General features: G+C 40.3%; 1 protein-coding gene across 2 annotated transcripts in view; it reads right to left on the reverse strand.

Annotated features, from left to right (window-relative positions):
* The window catches only part of ptprsa (protein tyrosine phosphatase receptor type Sa), a 255817-nt gene that overhangs the window by 188673 nt on the left and 50436 nt on the right, over nt 1-16708 (reverse strand). For both annotated transcript variants that reach the window (XM_055221435.1, XM_033965526.2), the window contains exon 2: nt 8248-8340. The gene's annotated coding sequence lies outside the window, so the exon portion shown is untranslated. The remainder of the gene's footprint in view (nt 1-8247; nt 8341-16708) is intronic.

Consider the following 16708-nt stretch of genomic DNA (forward strand, 5'->3'; position numbering starts at 1 on the left):
CCTTCCTTTCTTTCTTTTTCTTTCTTTTCTTTCTTTCTTTCCTTCTTTCTTTCTTTCTTTCTTTCCTTCCTTCCTCCCTTCCTTTCTTCCATTCTTCCTTCCTTCTTTCTTTTTCTTTCTTTCTTTCTTTCTTTCTTTCTTTCTTTCTTTCCTTCCTTCTTTCTTTCTTTTTTCACTCCTTCCTTTGCTCTTTCTTTCTTTCTTTCTTTCTTTCTTTCTTTCTTTCTTTCTTTCTTTCTTTCTTTCTTTCTTCTTCTTTCTTTCTTTCTTTCTTTCTTTCTTTCTTTCTTCTTTCTTTCTTTCTTTCTTTCTTTCTTTCTTTCTTTCTTTCTTTCTTTCTTTCTTTCTTTCTTTCTTTCTTTCTTCTTTCTTTCTTTCTTTCTTTCTTTCTTTCTTCTTTCTTTCTTTCTTTCTTTCTTTCTTCTTTCTTTCTTTCTTCTTTCTTTCTTTCTTTCTTCTTTCTTCCTTTCTTTCTTCCTTCCTTTCCTTCCTTTCCTTCCCTTTCCTGCAGTTTCCTTCTTCCTTTCTCATTCCTTCCTTCCTCCTTCTCCTTCCTTCCTTCTCTTTCTTTCTTTCTTTCTCTTCTTTCTTTCTTTCTTTCTTTCTTTCCTTTCTTCTTTCTTTCTTTCTTTCTCTTTCTTTCGTTCCTCTTTCTTTCTTTCCTCTTATCTGTTCCTTCCTTCTTTCCCTTCCTTCTTCCTTCCTCCTTCCTCTCTTTCTTCTCTTTCTTCCTTCCTTCCTTTCTTTCTCCTTAACTTAACCTGTTTACATCATCCGCTTGTGTCCACATTAAATGCTATACTACGGAACGCGCCTAACACTGTGATAATATCTCCATGGAGACAAGATGATGGCAGACTATCCACCAGAAAAATTACAAAGTGCTCCTTTAAACAAAAACATGTTTAGTATAGGCACATATTTCACTCTGCATTCTTCTGCTGTGCCATAAACCACAGACTGTAAACAAAAAGTGGACAAAGTGACGTCACCCATAGTGTTCAGCTCCAGCCAAATAAAGCTCATCGCGGCTAACAGTTTGGAGCAAGTTCCATACTTAGATTTCTGATTACGAGTATCATAGCAACCAAAGAACCATTCAGGATCAGATTGTTGAAGGTAACGCTTCTTCCTGCCTGCTGTTTTATCAGGGAGCGGCACTTAACACTGTCAATCAAACCTGTTGCTAGTGCGGGGAGCAACGTCAGGAAAAGAAGGCGCCCTAATTTGTCTGTTATTAATGTTCGTAATGTTGATTTTCAAAGTAGGCAAAGTGGGTTAATACAAACATTTTAAAAACCAAAATGACGAGCCTGACAGCAGCAGTTAGACACAGAGGGGCAACAGTTTTTCAATAAAAAAACGAATGGAAGCCGATGGAGCTATTTGGGAACGCGCAGCCATAGCAGGTTAGCTACTTCCATTTATATACAGTCTATGCCATAAACATTAATTCAGCGATACAAAAAAAAAACTCCAGCTTTAGAAAATGGTTGGTATTTTAAGTATCATTTATCACGCTCGTTTTATGCTTTAGAGTTGACCTGCTTATATTTTACTTATAAAGCATAATACATTGTGAGATGTGAGTGAATAATTCAAACGTATACTCTCCGAAAATAGTACCGCTTCACTGGACTAAAAAACTACTTGTGCTTTCTCAATGCTGCTATGAAAAACGAACACAAAAGGTGCAGAAGACAGGGCTTCAGTAGCTCCAACAAGTTATCCAGGTGAGTTTTCTTCCTCAAATTCTCATCTCCGGAGCTTGGGGTGGTTGTGGTGGTGGTGGTGGTAGTTTTCCCACACATCCGCTGGCCGTGTAGGAGCAGCGGAGAAGCCGAGCCAGACTGGTGACTATTAGAACGCCCCAGTGCTGCCTCTTATCTACCAACACGATACAGATCTACACAGAGCTGGAGAGAGATTATGAATTCATTACCTGGATACACAAGTGAGCAGGCAGATAGACACCAGTGTGAGGGAGGAGATGCGCTCGGGCTGGAAGTGTGGCTCTGAATGAAATGTAGGGAATTACACGGGACTGAATAAATCTGTCAATTCTTAAGTTTTAGATTTTTTGACGGCGCCTGTGATGTTGGGTTCGACTTGGATTTTCTATTGTCAGCGTGCCAAAGCTAAAACGCTAAAGCTACCAGCCTACCTCAAATATACACAGTTGGAACGCCAAAGTAGAAAACGCTCAAAATGTATTGTCAGCATCCCCCGTAATAATTCTTAAGCCAGATACTTGTTTGTGCCAGCCGTTCCAGTCTTATTTGGTTGTTCAAAGTTCCCTGCTTAGTCATCACCAGCTACTTTTTTTTCCAAACGAACATTTTAGTTTATTTTTATTACCACATCCAGTCTATCCTCTGAACTCTCTTCCTAGTTCTTGAGTTTATTTTAAAACGTTTGGAGAGTGTTCCTCCTGCGGCTCTGGTTAACCGGCTTGACTTTTGGATGTAAAGGATGGAGTGATGCTAAATAAAACCTTTTTTTTTTTTTTTTTTTTTTTTTTACTGTCTGAAAAGGCATAAAAACATTCAAAATAAAATAAGTATAATATTGTATGAAATGTAATGATAACTGAAGTGGTATTTGTGTTAAAGGAGCATTTTTACAAATATTTTGATGTCTATTTATAATGAAATACATGTCTATAATGTTGCTTAATCCATCTACAAAATAATTATTAAATGAAAAAAAAAATAAAAATCATGATATTAGATTAGAATATGCTGTTTTAAGGTTCTATCTTCCATTATCCTGCTTTCTCTGTTATTCGTGACTATCCTGCACATGTCCCTTTTCGGGTCAGGCCATTATACCATGCTTTTGTGGGCACTTAGTTGTATATCCTTTGGAGCATCTCTCCGTGCTCACTTACGACGTGCTTGTGTATGTGTATGTGCACGTGCATGTGTGTGTGGGGGGGGAGTTAAAGGGAGGAAGACCATAATAATGAGTGATGCCAGAGGTGCTTTTCCCTCTCCCACCCCTCTCCACTGGCTCGCTAATGGCTTCCTCGGTGGGTTAGCTGACCGACTTGCTTGGCTTTTCGTGGCTGTGTATTCCTTATTTGGTCACGCGGGTGAAGTGAGGGGTGTAGGCGGGTAGGGGTGGGAATTGGGGGTACAGGTAAGAGGATTGCGGATGAGGCTCTGTTTACATGTAGGGTCAGGGGGTCAGACACAGCGGAGTGCCACAGAGCTAACGTACAACCCTTACAGACAGTAGGGGGAGAGTATAGTTCTTCGGAGCCATCACTGGGGGATTTATCAGGGTAGATCCAGCGTGAAAGTGTGGGATGGACTTTTGCGCAGCCCCAGCAAAGAGATAGCCTCCACAGGTAATTTCCAAGACGCTCTGCCTTTAGCCCCTCTTGCACCAAGCCCTGGACAGTGCAGGGGAGTCGGTAGAAAGGAAATTAAAGGCAACCATCCTTATAGTTTTGCTCTTGTCCGCTTGAGTGGCTGTGCGCTGGCCTGCTCTCCTCGCCTTCCCTTTACTTGTGTTCCCTGGGCAATGTTTATGCTGTGCCCGGGTCCAGGACAGAATAGATTCGCCCACACAGCACTGTGCTCTCAACCAGAACTTAAATAGGTCTGGCAAGTCCGAGCCGCGCTCCCATTCACGCGCACTCCTCTGGATTAAGCCCTCTGGCCCGGGGCAGTGCTGCAATGACTGCATTAATAGACCTAAGATAGCATCTCCCCCCGCCATCACCACCGCTCCGCCCCTAAATATACATCGTACAGTGGTTTTATAGAACGCATCGGCACGTTGTTTATTTTTATCCATCAACACAGGAAGTACGGGTAAAATGTAATGTAATGATACTGATATGGTAAATGGTCATGTTTTTATACAGCGCCTTTTCATCTTCAAGGCTCTCAAAGCGCTTTTACATCAAGGATCCACTCACCCATTCACACACACATGCACACACACATGCACACACCAATGTACACAGAACAGACACTGGGGGCGAGGAGCGTCTTGCCTAAGGACACATCAACAGACTTCATTGGTGGAAGCTAGAACCACACCACCAACCTGTGAGTAAGTGTATCTGACCACTTAATCAACGATGCTTAAGTCGAGAACCGGCAACCTTCAGATCAGCAGATAAACACTCTACCAACTAAACTACTGTCACCCCATACTCATAGTAAAATGTATTAAACTTAAATGAGCACTATGTCACTTTTCTGCTCGTCTCCGTGGTGATGATATTGCTTTGTCTTGAATGTTTTATCCAATTACGTGTTTTTTATTGCTACAAAATACTATTAAAAACATGTACTCTCACTGTGAGCGGGGTCGCCTCTCCACAGCTCTAATGTGTAAGCTGACCTGATGCTGTTACCTGCTTGTCTCAGTGAAGATAGAGAGATTAATTTAATGCCATATTGGGGAACGTTCTGGGCAAAGTGATAAGATCTCCATGAACACAAACCGGTGACGAACATTCCATCATAAAAGTTACACAGTGCACCTTTAAATGTACTGGTACTAGACAGGAGCAGTACCTTCAATATGAACTGAGGATTCTTTAATAAGAATGTGACAAAATGAAGGTATCTCACTCCATATGGTTAAAGTCAAGTGTGCACGTGTCCATAAAGTCCATTATTACCACAAACAATCGATACTTTGCAGCTGATGTCATCAAAATTCTCTGCGGGTGTGATGCTAACTGTAGGCTCTGCTGTGTCTGAAGCTCTCTTACTCAAATTAGACTTTAATCTGATCTTTGTTTTAACGCAATCTGACCACAAAAGACTGAATTAGCTGGAACCACAACAGGTGATCTGATTTGTGCTGCTAAACAAGTCGATCTCAAATAATATTACAGTCACAAGCTCGTGTCAGCCAGCAGTTTTTCAGTTAGTCACTCTCACTTTTTTTGTCGAACACTCATATTGATCACGGGCTCTTGAAAATGTGTTGTTTAAATCCATTTCATATTTTTTTCTTGAGTTTTCAGACAGTCTAACAACTTTTGACTTGTGACATCTCTGCAAAGTATCAATATCAACTACTAGACTTTCTATTGTTTCAAGGTTTACTAAGAAGTCAAGAACCAATATTAATTTCCTGAAGTTGACTGCGTTTTCAGCATCTGGCCCTCGCTGCTACACCTCACTAACTTGATCCTTTTGTATATTTACACTTCATGTGAGACCTGGGGAGGCAGCAATTTTAGGCTGCATTGAATATAATTATCACAATTAACATCTGCCAGGTCCTTCACGTTCCAGCTTGTTGAGTCTGTGGAGGTTCAACAGGCTGGTGGGGCTGTGGGGCTGGTGGGTGCTTGCGGGGCTGGTGGGGGGAGGCTTGTAGAGGGGGGTCCACTTGTGCCAGCTCTCCTCTGCTCCACCATTTCAGCAGGTCAGCGCGGCCTCATCACTCCGCCACAATATGACAAATCCAGCTGTTAGGAGCAGCCTGGAGCCCCCCGGCAGAGCGCAGTGAGAGAGGCATCCACAGCTGCTCCTCATGGCCGTTCAGAGCAGGACAGGGGAGGGCTGGCTCACTGCTTACACTCATCAGGCATTACAATGTACTTCTTCCATTTTACGCCAAATCTGTTAGATTACACTCATTTGATGTCTAGTGTAGAAGTGATAGTGTGAGCTGTGTGTAGAAGTAAGTAAGAGTTTAAGTTTAAGTAGAGTGTAATAATAAAATACAACATGGACAGGATATAAAAATAAATAAATAAATACAAAATGAATAAATGAATAAATGAATAAATAAATAAATAAATAAATAAATAAATAAATAAATAAATAAATAAATAAATAAATAAATAAATAAATAAATAAATAAATAAATAAATGAATAAATAAATAAATACATAAATAAATAATAATAATTTAAATAATGCTTTTCTGGACACTATTCTATTCATTCAGTCCACACTCGGTGATGGTAAGATACTATTGTAGCTACAGCTGTCCTGGGGCAGACTGACAGAAGCGAGGCTGCCAATCTGTGCCATCAGACCTCCAATCATCACTTCATACTAGGCAATAGGTGAAGGGCCTTGTCTAAGGTCATAACAAACAGTTTTTGCCCACCATGGCCAACCTCATATTCCCAGTGGTCTCCCATCCAAGTCCTTGCTTATTTCTCAGATCTGATTGAGATCAGGCTTTGACCAAGTAGGTATTGTCTTGACTTTATTAGATTACAAACACTGTTAACCAAAAGCTTGTCCAAATAACATAACTGTCTTGATCTGCTTTTTAAAGGAGCCATACGGAGGGCCAGGGGCGGGGCCTTCCATAATTTGAGGCCACAGTCTGAAAGGACAGGCCCCCCCGTGTTTTAAAGCAAGTCTTTGGGACCATGAAGAGGCCCTGACCTGAGGACCGGAGGGTGCGGCTTAAAGTGTGGGGGCAATTTTAAAATCAACATGGAATTGAACAGGAAGCCACTGCAGTGAAGATGACTTTGGTGCGATGTGTGTTCACCCGTTAGAGCCTGTTAAAAACTTTGCAGCCATGTTTTGTGTTTGTGTTCGTGTTCAAGTTGCAGCTTGTGAGGTAATTATACTACTGCATGTTTATTTCAACATGATTCATTCATTTCATAGGGCTATAAGGCATTTAGGGGTTGAACTGTTTCATTTTATTTAGTGAAAAAAACTCACCATACTTATTTTTGTTAATTTTTTAATGAAAATTTTACCAAAAAGTTTCAATTCTACCTAGTAAGTAAAGTGAAATGAAACCTTATCTAGCGCAGAAATTGCACGGTAATAGGCAGAAAAAAGGCATTTGAAACCTGTTTACATAATTTAGTCTTTGTGCTGGGTAAGCGCTAATATTATTACCATGAAATAAAGCAGAATGAGCAATCAATGTGTTCAGCATCATTCACATAGTCATTGCTACATGTGTTTTGGCAACAGCGCGTTTCCTTTTTTCGCTTCCACAGCCTTAAATATCAATAGAATATTAAGAAATATAAAAGCAATAGAATTAGGTAGAATATGAGACTTCCAATGCGTTGGCCCAGCGCTGATAAAACAGGCTGAATACATAGAGCCACAATTAAAGCAGAGGTTGGTTTCAATTAAGAGCGGCTTTGAATATTTACAAGGATTTAGGTCTCCAGAGATCTCCATACGCAGCATAAAGCACCAAAATAAATAATCACTTAGGCAGATGCAAACAGAGGACGAGCGGAGACCTTTTCATGCTGTGCAGTGTGCATGGGAGGGCATCAGTGTAAACTAACAGGAGGAGGAGGAGGAGGAGAGTGTTATACCTGTTTTTCACCCTACAGTTTAAAACAAATGTATAGATACAATTTTCTCACTATTATTTAAAATTTTGTGCAATTATGAACAAACTCAACAAAGCCTACCCCCCTCCCACCTGTCCCATCCCCTTTACCCTCACCACATCCACTTATGTTGCTGATATCTGTGTTAATGTATGTGTCTTTGTAAGCTGTTTGTGATGTTGAGTCTAGAAAAAAAGAAAAACAGTTATTGAAGATTAAGGTATAGTTCATTAATTCCTCTGCATTTGACCCATCCTTCAATGCCGATGGGCCTGCGCACCCATTTCCAGATACTTCAGGGCCTATAGCTGGGTTGCCTATTGTGCATGTTGTTGAGTTTTGGAAACAGTTTGCAGTTGGCAGCAGTGCAGGGAAATTACCTGTGATAAAATGAGTGTACCGAGCTGTGCATTTTGGATATACTGTAAACTTTTGACAAATCACACCTGATTTTGGAAAAAAGTTAGAAAAAAGGCATCACTCAGACACAGACTGAAGGAGCTACAGTTAGAGTTGCTTATAATTTCAATACTTTTGCACCAGAGAAGCCTAAATGTTCTCTTTATCATGTTGACCAGATGTAAAATAATACAATCTCTCTAAATTTCATATTACATTTTATATACTACATTTTCAGCGTACATGACTGAACCCAAAGTAACATTCTGACGGTGTATACAGTGAAAGTCTCACCTTTAAACACATTTGTTGCTGTGTGAGTCATTTCTAGTGTATAGGAGCACGGCAGATTGAGGGTTGCTCCAGGCAGTGTAATGGGGGATCTGGTGCAGTGTGAAAAATAAAACAATATGTAGGAGCCTGGAAGGCGTAAGAAGAGGTGTGCGGAGAAACAATGCTGAATATATAAAGTTTGGTAAGTTATTCCAAGTTGGAGATTCTTCTAAAATGGCGGCACACTGGGTCTGCGGTTTCTGCTCTTACCTCTGGGATGTTTTCAACACGACTTTAGCTTCATATCTTCTGCTGCTGCGGCGGATTCTCTTCTTCTTTGCCTTGTTACTGGTTCGGTGGTACCTTTAAAAGAAGGAAAGGGGTGCGCAGGGAGGGAGAGAAGAAAGGAGAAAGAATAAAGAGAAAGATTAATGAAAGGGACTAGTGAATGAACTGCCTCCTCAAGTGGTGGGAGGGGGAATTGCTTTGGTTGGGGCTGTATGCGTGCCCTTTGTGACCACAGGACGGCAGGCAAAGTGCAGCCTCTCCACTGATTGCCTGAGAGCTCTAGAGTGCAAATCTGCATGAGAACCCTTCTGGCTTTTTTCTTTCTTTTTTTTTTTTCTTTTTTGATCAGTGGCTGCTACACATCTCTAATGAGCCCGGGCCATATTAGTCGAGTGGGTGTACTTGCCCAGTGCAGTGTGATGGTAAGTCGGACACTCAGGACTTAATATACAGTGAAGTCATCAATGTTTGAGGGGGACATGTTTTAAGATACTGTGGTTAAAAGTGCACTATGTAACTTTTTTGGTGAAGGGTAAGCCACCTCTTAGTCTCCATGCAGATGTTATTGTACTTATCGTATCTCTAAGAAAACACGCAGGTGAAGCAATCAATCCAAGTTACAGGTCATATTTGTGGAGAGGTGACCCTCACAGTAAGAACGCATGGTTTAAAGATGTTTTTGAACAGTAAAAACACACTTAATTGAATAAATGTTAAGATATGGGATCACTTTCAAGGCACACAAAGCATTTTACATTAAGGAACCACTCAACTATTCACACACCAGCGTACGCAGACACTGGAGGTGAGGTTAAGTGTCCTTGTAGGAGCTGGAATCGCACCACCAACCTGTGGGTCAGTGGATCTGACCGCTCTACCAGTGATATTTATGTCGAGAGCCTGATTTGAACTGCCAACCTTGGGATCAGTGGAGAAACACTCTATGAACTGAACTAGTGTCGCACCTAGATATACAAGTTTAATGCTATAACTTGGAACATAGGCAGAGCAATAGGTAAGTGCATGTTTGTATAATATTAGAACATTGTCAATGCAGTAACTAACTGCATAAACAAGTAAAGTTTTCATCAGATCTAAACAAAAATGGCATATGCTACATCTAAAACTTTGTGCATTGGAATAACACTAACGAGTAATTGTATTTGTGATAAAACCATCGCCAATCCATTCCAATTCTGCTACCAAACATAATCTTCAAGAACAAAACTACAGTCACTTACTACCAATTCAACCAATAAACACAAGCCACTATGTAAAGAGACCCCCTTTTGTAACTGATCAATTTTGCTTGGCATGATAGTGTGTGTGTCTATTCTGCAGGGCATGTCTGGTCTACCGTGGCCCTATTCGATACCAGTCAATAGCGTTAGAGAGGTCTGGAGCTCTGGGCGGCCCTGAGCCACCCAAAGGAGCCTCCTCGGGAAGGTTATCTGCAGTAAAGGTCAGAGAGGAGAGCCATTACTCTGCCCTCTCAACCTCCGCCAACATAATCATATGAATATCACTGATGATAAACACCACAGGGTATGATCGATCACATGCGAGGTCTGCAGCATAATATAGTATGGGGGGGGGGGTAGGAATCTGTGATATGGTTGTGAATGGTGAAGACGACATTTCAGATCAAAACAATGGAAAATGGTGGAATATATTGTAATGCAGTTTAGCGATGCAAAAGGTCCCATATTATGCAAAACTGACTCTTGTGAGCTTTAAATCATGTTATAATGCTGTTACCACCTCAAAAACATACCTGGAGTAGTGTTTTGTTTCATTCACACATGTTTTATTATTAATCTGTACACTCCAAAGCTCAAAATGCTCCGTTCCACCTTCCGGTTTGTCGTAAACTTTTCTGCATTTACTTCAATTTTCTGTGCCTCTATGCCATGTTTTAATGTGTCTGTAAGTAATGCACTGGGTTTGGCTCATGTTAGATGCAGTATACTCTGGAAATATTATATTTTTTTAAATGAGTGCAGTGCATCGATAAACAGGAAACAGCTGTTGCATTTGTGCTTCGTTTTGTGACGCATATCTGCTCAACATATAAAGTTGCCATACGGTGGTTTATCACAAGATCAAGTCAGCGTTTGGTGAGAGATTATTGTTTTATGTTTATATCTGCTTGTTGCTGTCTTGAGTCTGCATTCTCTCTTGTCCAATCATCTCCTTTCTTATGTACCCACACCTTAGCTGAAGAGATCCATATCGTGCTGGTCTTTGCTGGGAGCTAGTACCCTCCAGGGTAAGACCCTTGTGGCAGCTAGTACCCTCCAGGATCTGCTTCAGACCCCTCAAACAGGGCGGTACGGTGCACTTTAGACAGTTAAGACACTTGTGGCCTGTACTGATCCGCTCCAAAGTTAACCAGTGGAAACAAAGCCTTGTCTGACTACATTTTTTACTATTTGAAGATTATATGCAAGTTCATTTTTATCATCCAGGTATGAACATATTATACGATTATAGCATATCATTATTTGACTAAATCGTTTTTGAGAAATTTTCAGAATTAAGATTTAGAAGTCTTAATTCTCCACTGAACGCAAAGGATCATGGTCAATGTCATTCCCTCTGTTCTTTTAGCGTTGCTGCACGATTCGATATACTGTGATGGCCCACGATATTATTGTGAGACTTGTGACGATACAATGTCACGATATTTCAGATACTGGTACATCAATAACCTTTAAAAACAAAGGCAGGAGACCTAAATCAGTCGACCAAGAATGAGTTTATTTGACTGCAGCCCTGAAAATAATGTTGTAAGGTTTTGGAAGATCAGTGGCAACCTTTTCACCAGTGGCTGGCAGAATAAAATGTTTGCAATTTGAATCTGTAAATAATTCAGTTGACTCAAATAGATGACAAACAAGCATTGTATCCATTCGATTTTTTTTTAACAGCGATCAGCTCGGGCGGTCCATCCTGCTTCTGTATTCTGTTTGGATACTAGCCACTTCTCCCCCTCCATCTTTTTATTATGAACCCTTCTCCTAGACACTTTCCCAGCATTCTCCATGGGCATGATTACCTCAATAGAAACAGTCAACACAATCCTTTATTCTGACACGCCACTGGGGTCAGAGCAACCCATGCTGGCCAATCAGTGTCAACTAACAGGGCAGACTGTGAGAGATCCCCTGGTATAACAGCACGGCGACCGAGAAGCAGAGGGGGAGTGGATCTGTAGACACACGGACTATGGCCCCACCCACAGGGACTCCATGGCACTCCGCTGTAATGACGATGGAAGAATGGAAGAATAGAGGGACTCATGCGCGGAACACTCCACGCTCGCCAGATTTCAGCCTAATTAGACACTGACGAGAGATGAGTTGGACAGACGCCATTGAGATCATGGTAATACTAATGAGCTGTGATCTATATGTGCTACACACTTTAGCACCTTTCACATACTGAGGATAAAACTTAGAATTTAAATCAAGTAAGAACAATGGTATTAAAATCTTAAAATATGTAAAGGTACACTATGTTCCTTTTCTGTACGGGAGGATGCCACGTGCCGTATCCATGGAAATGTTATTCCTTTGTCTGAAATCTTCCAAAGTATGGCATTACACTTATTTATTTTACATTTATTCAGTTTTGTGTACAGGTGTTTTAATGTCAAAAATGCAGTACTGTACATGCGCCATAGATCTGACATGTGACTCGCCTAGTGACTTGTACAATTTTAATGCCATATTCTGGAACATCTGAGTCATAACATCTCCAGGTAGTTGCTCCTTCTGCAGAAAAGTAACATAGGACTTTTAACAATTTCACAATGAATTCATTCTTTGCACATTGCATGGTGTAATGTATATATTTTATGATATTTATGGACGTTTTTTGTTTTGTTTTTATTTTAAGTAAAAAAAAAAAAAATTAAAGCAGACATATTGTGCTTGTGTCTGCTATATAGTTATAATCAACAACACCTGCAGCTCATTAAGTTATAATTTGCACATTTTAAATATCAATATTCATGTAAACGACTTAATAAAAGAAATAAGTCTGCTAACTTCTGTGTTAGGAAACCGCAGTGCCCAATGGGAGCTGACTTCGCCGTAAATATCATCACATCAAAGAGCCTCCTATGCATAGCTGCAGACCACGCTAACAAGCCACGAATTTTTAAAAAACATTTGCACCAAAATAACTACTCAACGCTGTTAAATAAGAATAAAATTGAAGGACGAAGTCAGTACGTCACAGTGGGCATATGCGTGGGTAAAAACAGTGGTTAATTCTTAAAAATAAGAGATTAAAGATCGCTCAAACATGCACGAATCACTCCAAATACAACTTCGAGAAGGGAAATGCGAAGGGGAAACAACTACAACATGGTTAAAAGCTCCGAAAAGACAATTTTGCATAATAGGTCCGCTTTAATCAAACTTACAGTAAATAAATTCGTTGATCTATACTTTTGTTTTACAACTTTGAAGTTTTGCCTTTGCATCATATCTCATAAAAAATCCATTTGGCGATGTATTGCGGGGCTGTCCACTTTTTACCACAAAAGTTTATCTTGAACAACTTGCATCAGTTTGCTTATAATGAATCACTGCTGGCATATAACCAATGACTGTGTGCGCTTGCCTGAGACACGGGGAGAGAGTGCACTACCCTCCCTCCCTCCGTCGTCCCTCCCTCCACCCTCCATCCTCCTCCCTCCCTCCCTCCTCCCACACGCCTGGCTGCCAAGACGAGCAAGGGGGAATTTGTTTAATGTACAGCACTTATTCACCGCACACACGCTGTTGCACTACCGCTTCCTCCCTCCCTCCGTCCGTCGCATGAGACACTCCCTCGCCCGGGCACAACGCCATTAATCAACGCGTTCGAAGAGTTAGCCCAAAAAATTACACTGCTCCCTAAATCAAAATCTGGGACCTGGTAAAAAAAAAAAAAAATGCCACTTACTTACAGGTGAGATGCTTGTACATTTGCCAAAGCACCTTAAGGACACGGTTCAATAGAGTTTGGTTCACTCATGCGGAAAGTAGCGCTGGTTTGTTTTCTCATGACCCCCGCAACATATTGGCGTTGGGTTGTGCGGCCGTGCGGAGACAGATGGCCAAGCATCATGGTGCATGGCAAAATGGGATACAAAAACATGCAAAAAATCTCATAGCGTTTCCTTTTTTTTCTTCTAACAACGTGACTATAGCGAGGACATCAGAGCAGAAGATACACGATGGAAGAAGTCTATAAATAATCAGAAAAATGACTGGGAAGGCCATCTGAAAAATACATTTCGTGTTTCACGTGATGGTGTCAATAGAACCGTTACCATGGCAGCGCGTCACATACTCTTGTCCTGTCTTCACCTAGCCTCAAACAACCTCCTCTCTCCAGCCATAAAAGTAGCTATGTTCCCCAACAGAATATCAAAAAGGAAAAAATGTGAGTTGGTATTCATATAGGAAAAATGCCCAGGAAGTTGTCGAGGTGATAAAACGTAGCTTATTAGGTTTGTAGGTGGTGTTCACATGACTTCATAACATTCCAGAGGCAATGTTTTAAAGCAGACCTATTACGGAAAATGGACTTTTCAGAGCTTTTAACCATGGATTCAGTAGTTTCCATTCTCATTTACCCTCTCGAAGTTGTATTTAGCGTCATTCATGTATGTTTAAGTAATCTTTATCCTCCTGTATTCAAGACGTCATCGCTCTGATCAACCTTCCTTTTCAGCACCACCAGTGTACACCCACCTACTTACCTACTTACTTCATTCTCCCATTTTATTTTCTTAATTGATGATACGCAAAGGATTCGGCAGCGTCGCGTAGTCATTTTGGTACAACTGCTGACAGCTACACGGTTCTTTGTTGTTGATGTTTACGGCGACGTTGGCTCTCATTGGTGCGGAGGTCAGCGGACTTGTTTCTTTTATTACGTCATTATAGATTTACAATGTCCAAACTATAACGTAATGATCCACGGGTGTCATAGAGTATAACTATATAGACACAAGCACAATATGTCTGCCTTAATATTCATTTGCTTGTTTTCTGTTGATTCATTTGTTGTCTGTTTCTCTTTCATGATTGATTTTCTAACTTTCTGTTGGACTGAGCACAGTTCGCCTAGACTTTTATTATTTTTTTAGCCATAAAAATCACGTTAGAGGAAGTATCAGAATGTACTGCATTTTTTTCACACAACTACCTCTATTTTACATATCCATCTGTATTTTTCTTTAACACACTGTGACTAGGAAAATTCCGGCGGCACCTGAGCTCTGATTGGTCATCTTCGAGGGACAACGGCGGCAGATTACCGTAATGACAGTAAAATATTTAAAGAGCCTCATGCCTCTGCTTTGAGACGCCGTTTGAATTTACAATGAGAGCACAACTTGTTGCAGAGTTACGGTAATGGAAAGTCTGCAACCGCGCTCTATCGGCGACGATAGCATCCGCCACTATAGGGTTAACTGGCTAATGCAGATATTTTGCATTTTGTCCTCTTATTAGTCCTATCTGTGTGAAACAAAAAGTGGTCTAGTAGGAGCTATTCGTAACTTGGCTAAAGCTGAAATATTTTTGCTCAGTTTAGTATTATAATATATTTTCATTATTCAAATCCATGAGGGCACTTGGTTTAAGGTGAAAGGATGTTAAACCACAAGATTAATATGACAAATGTGGCACAAAACCTTATCGCAAAAACGGTTCAACATTTGCAGCTTTTCCATTTTGTTACTTTTAATCGCTATGGCAAAGGTCCCAGTTTTTGCAGTCTCTAAACCCGATGGGATGGATACTCCAGGTAGGAAGTCTTTAACAAGATCCGGGCTCAAGAAGTGTCCCCAGGTGCTGCACTCCGGTCGCCCACTGCTCATCACACACTCCCTCAGCAAGATGAAAGAATGGAAGAAGAAAGAAAAGAAATCCCACGGTGGACAGTAAATATATTTTCACTTTAACCTGAAGCAAATAATCAGAAAAATAAAAGGCAAAGAAAGGTGACAGGAAGAGGACAGAATGCTATTAGAAGAAAGACAGAGGAAACCACTTTCACGAAATGGATAGTGACTATATATATCATCCAATCTTTTTCAACCAATCACAGACCGATCGGATGAGCCGATTGAGTTACAAATACCCTTGATATTTTAGGTGTGAATGAATTGTTCTATTGAAACTGTCGGAGTCAATGTACACTCTAATTTGGGCTGTTGTTCTTTAGAGCATAGACAGTGCCTTTGGTCTATTGAGCTTTCTATTCCAAGTCGACTAGCCAAAAGAGCTTAAACAAATCTATTTTCTGATACAAACATGTATACCATTTGATTTTTACAGTCTTAAAAACATGAAAAACAGAACAAGTTCACTTTAAATCATCTGCAGCGGTCCAAAGTTATTGCTCACTTACCGTTTGCATTCAGAGCATCCTAATTATTCACGGAGATATATTTTAAAGCACTTTTCACAACTTTCAGAGACTAGAGCTGAGTTTTTTTATTATAATGGTAAAACTAGCATGGCAACAGTGCACTTTCTGATGATGCAAAACACTTTATAAGTAGATGCTGACTTATTTTGACCTCGAGAGCTGCTTATACAATATATCTGTGCTGGGGCGAGACAAACTTTGCTCAAATAAATTTAATACAATAGGGTACAGGGCTTTTAGCATGTGTATTTTAAATGTCCTAAATTGCACAAAACTGAGCTTTAAGCCACGTTACCTCCTCAAAAACATACCTGAACTTGTGTTTTGTTTCATTTACACATGTGTTTAATAATCCTGCATTATTAGTCAAGTTCAAAACGCTCTGTTCCACCTTGTGATGTCATGAACTGGTAGTTTTCAAGTTAACAGCTGCGTTTTACCTTTAATTCAGTAGAAATCAGCAATTCCCTGGGCTGAAATCATCCAAATGATTCTAGTAAAGGTGTACGGAGTTTAAAAACACAGTACACTTACTGTATTACCACATGATGACATCACAAGGTGGAAGAGAGTGTTTTCTGTTTGAGAGGAGAACTCAGGGGTTTGTGTGTTAAACATGTGAGAATGAAACAAAACACAACACCAGGTATGTTTCTGAAGATGAAACATTATAAAATAGATCAGAGAATAGCGCAACCATGGGTCCTTTAAAGTTTTATTCAAACATTTATACCATTAATATAAACACTGATCAAGTCATTTCTTCATTTCAACAGCTTCAAAACCTTGGAAATATAGTTGGAATCTACAGAAAGCGGTCCCTGATAAAACTCTCGACGTATACAAAGACGAGGGTGGCGGGCTTTTGCGAACCAAGTCTCTTTTGAAGCCTTACAAAATGTGACTTATTAAAAAAAGGCTGACTGGGTGACAAAAAATTTTCAATAAATTCAATCTCACACGGGTGTCAAAGGTGAGAGCTTTTGCAGGAGTGGGATTGTGACGC

The sequence above is a fragment of the Periophthalmus magnuspinnatus genome, chromosome 4, assembly GCF_009829125.3.
Source record: "Periophthalmus magnuspinnatus isolate fPerMag1 chromosome 4, fPerMag1.2.pri, whole genome shotgun sequence".
Classification (NCBI taxonomy): Eukaryota; Metazoa; Chordata; class Actinopteri; order Gobiiformes; family Gobiidae; genus Periophthalmus; species Periophthalmus magnuspinnatus.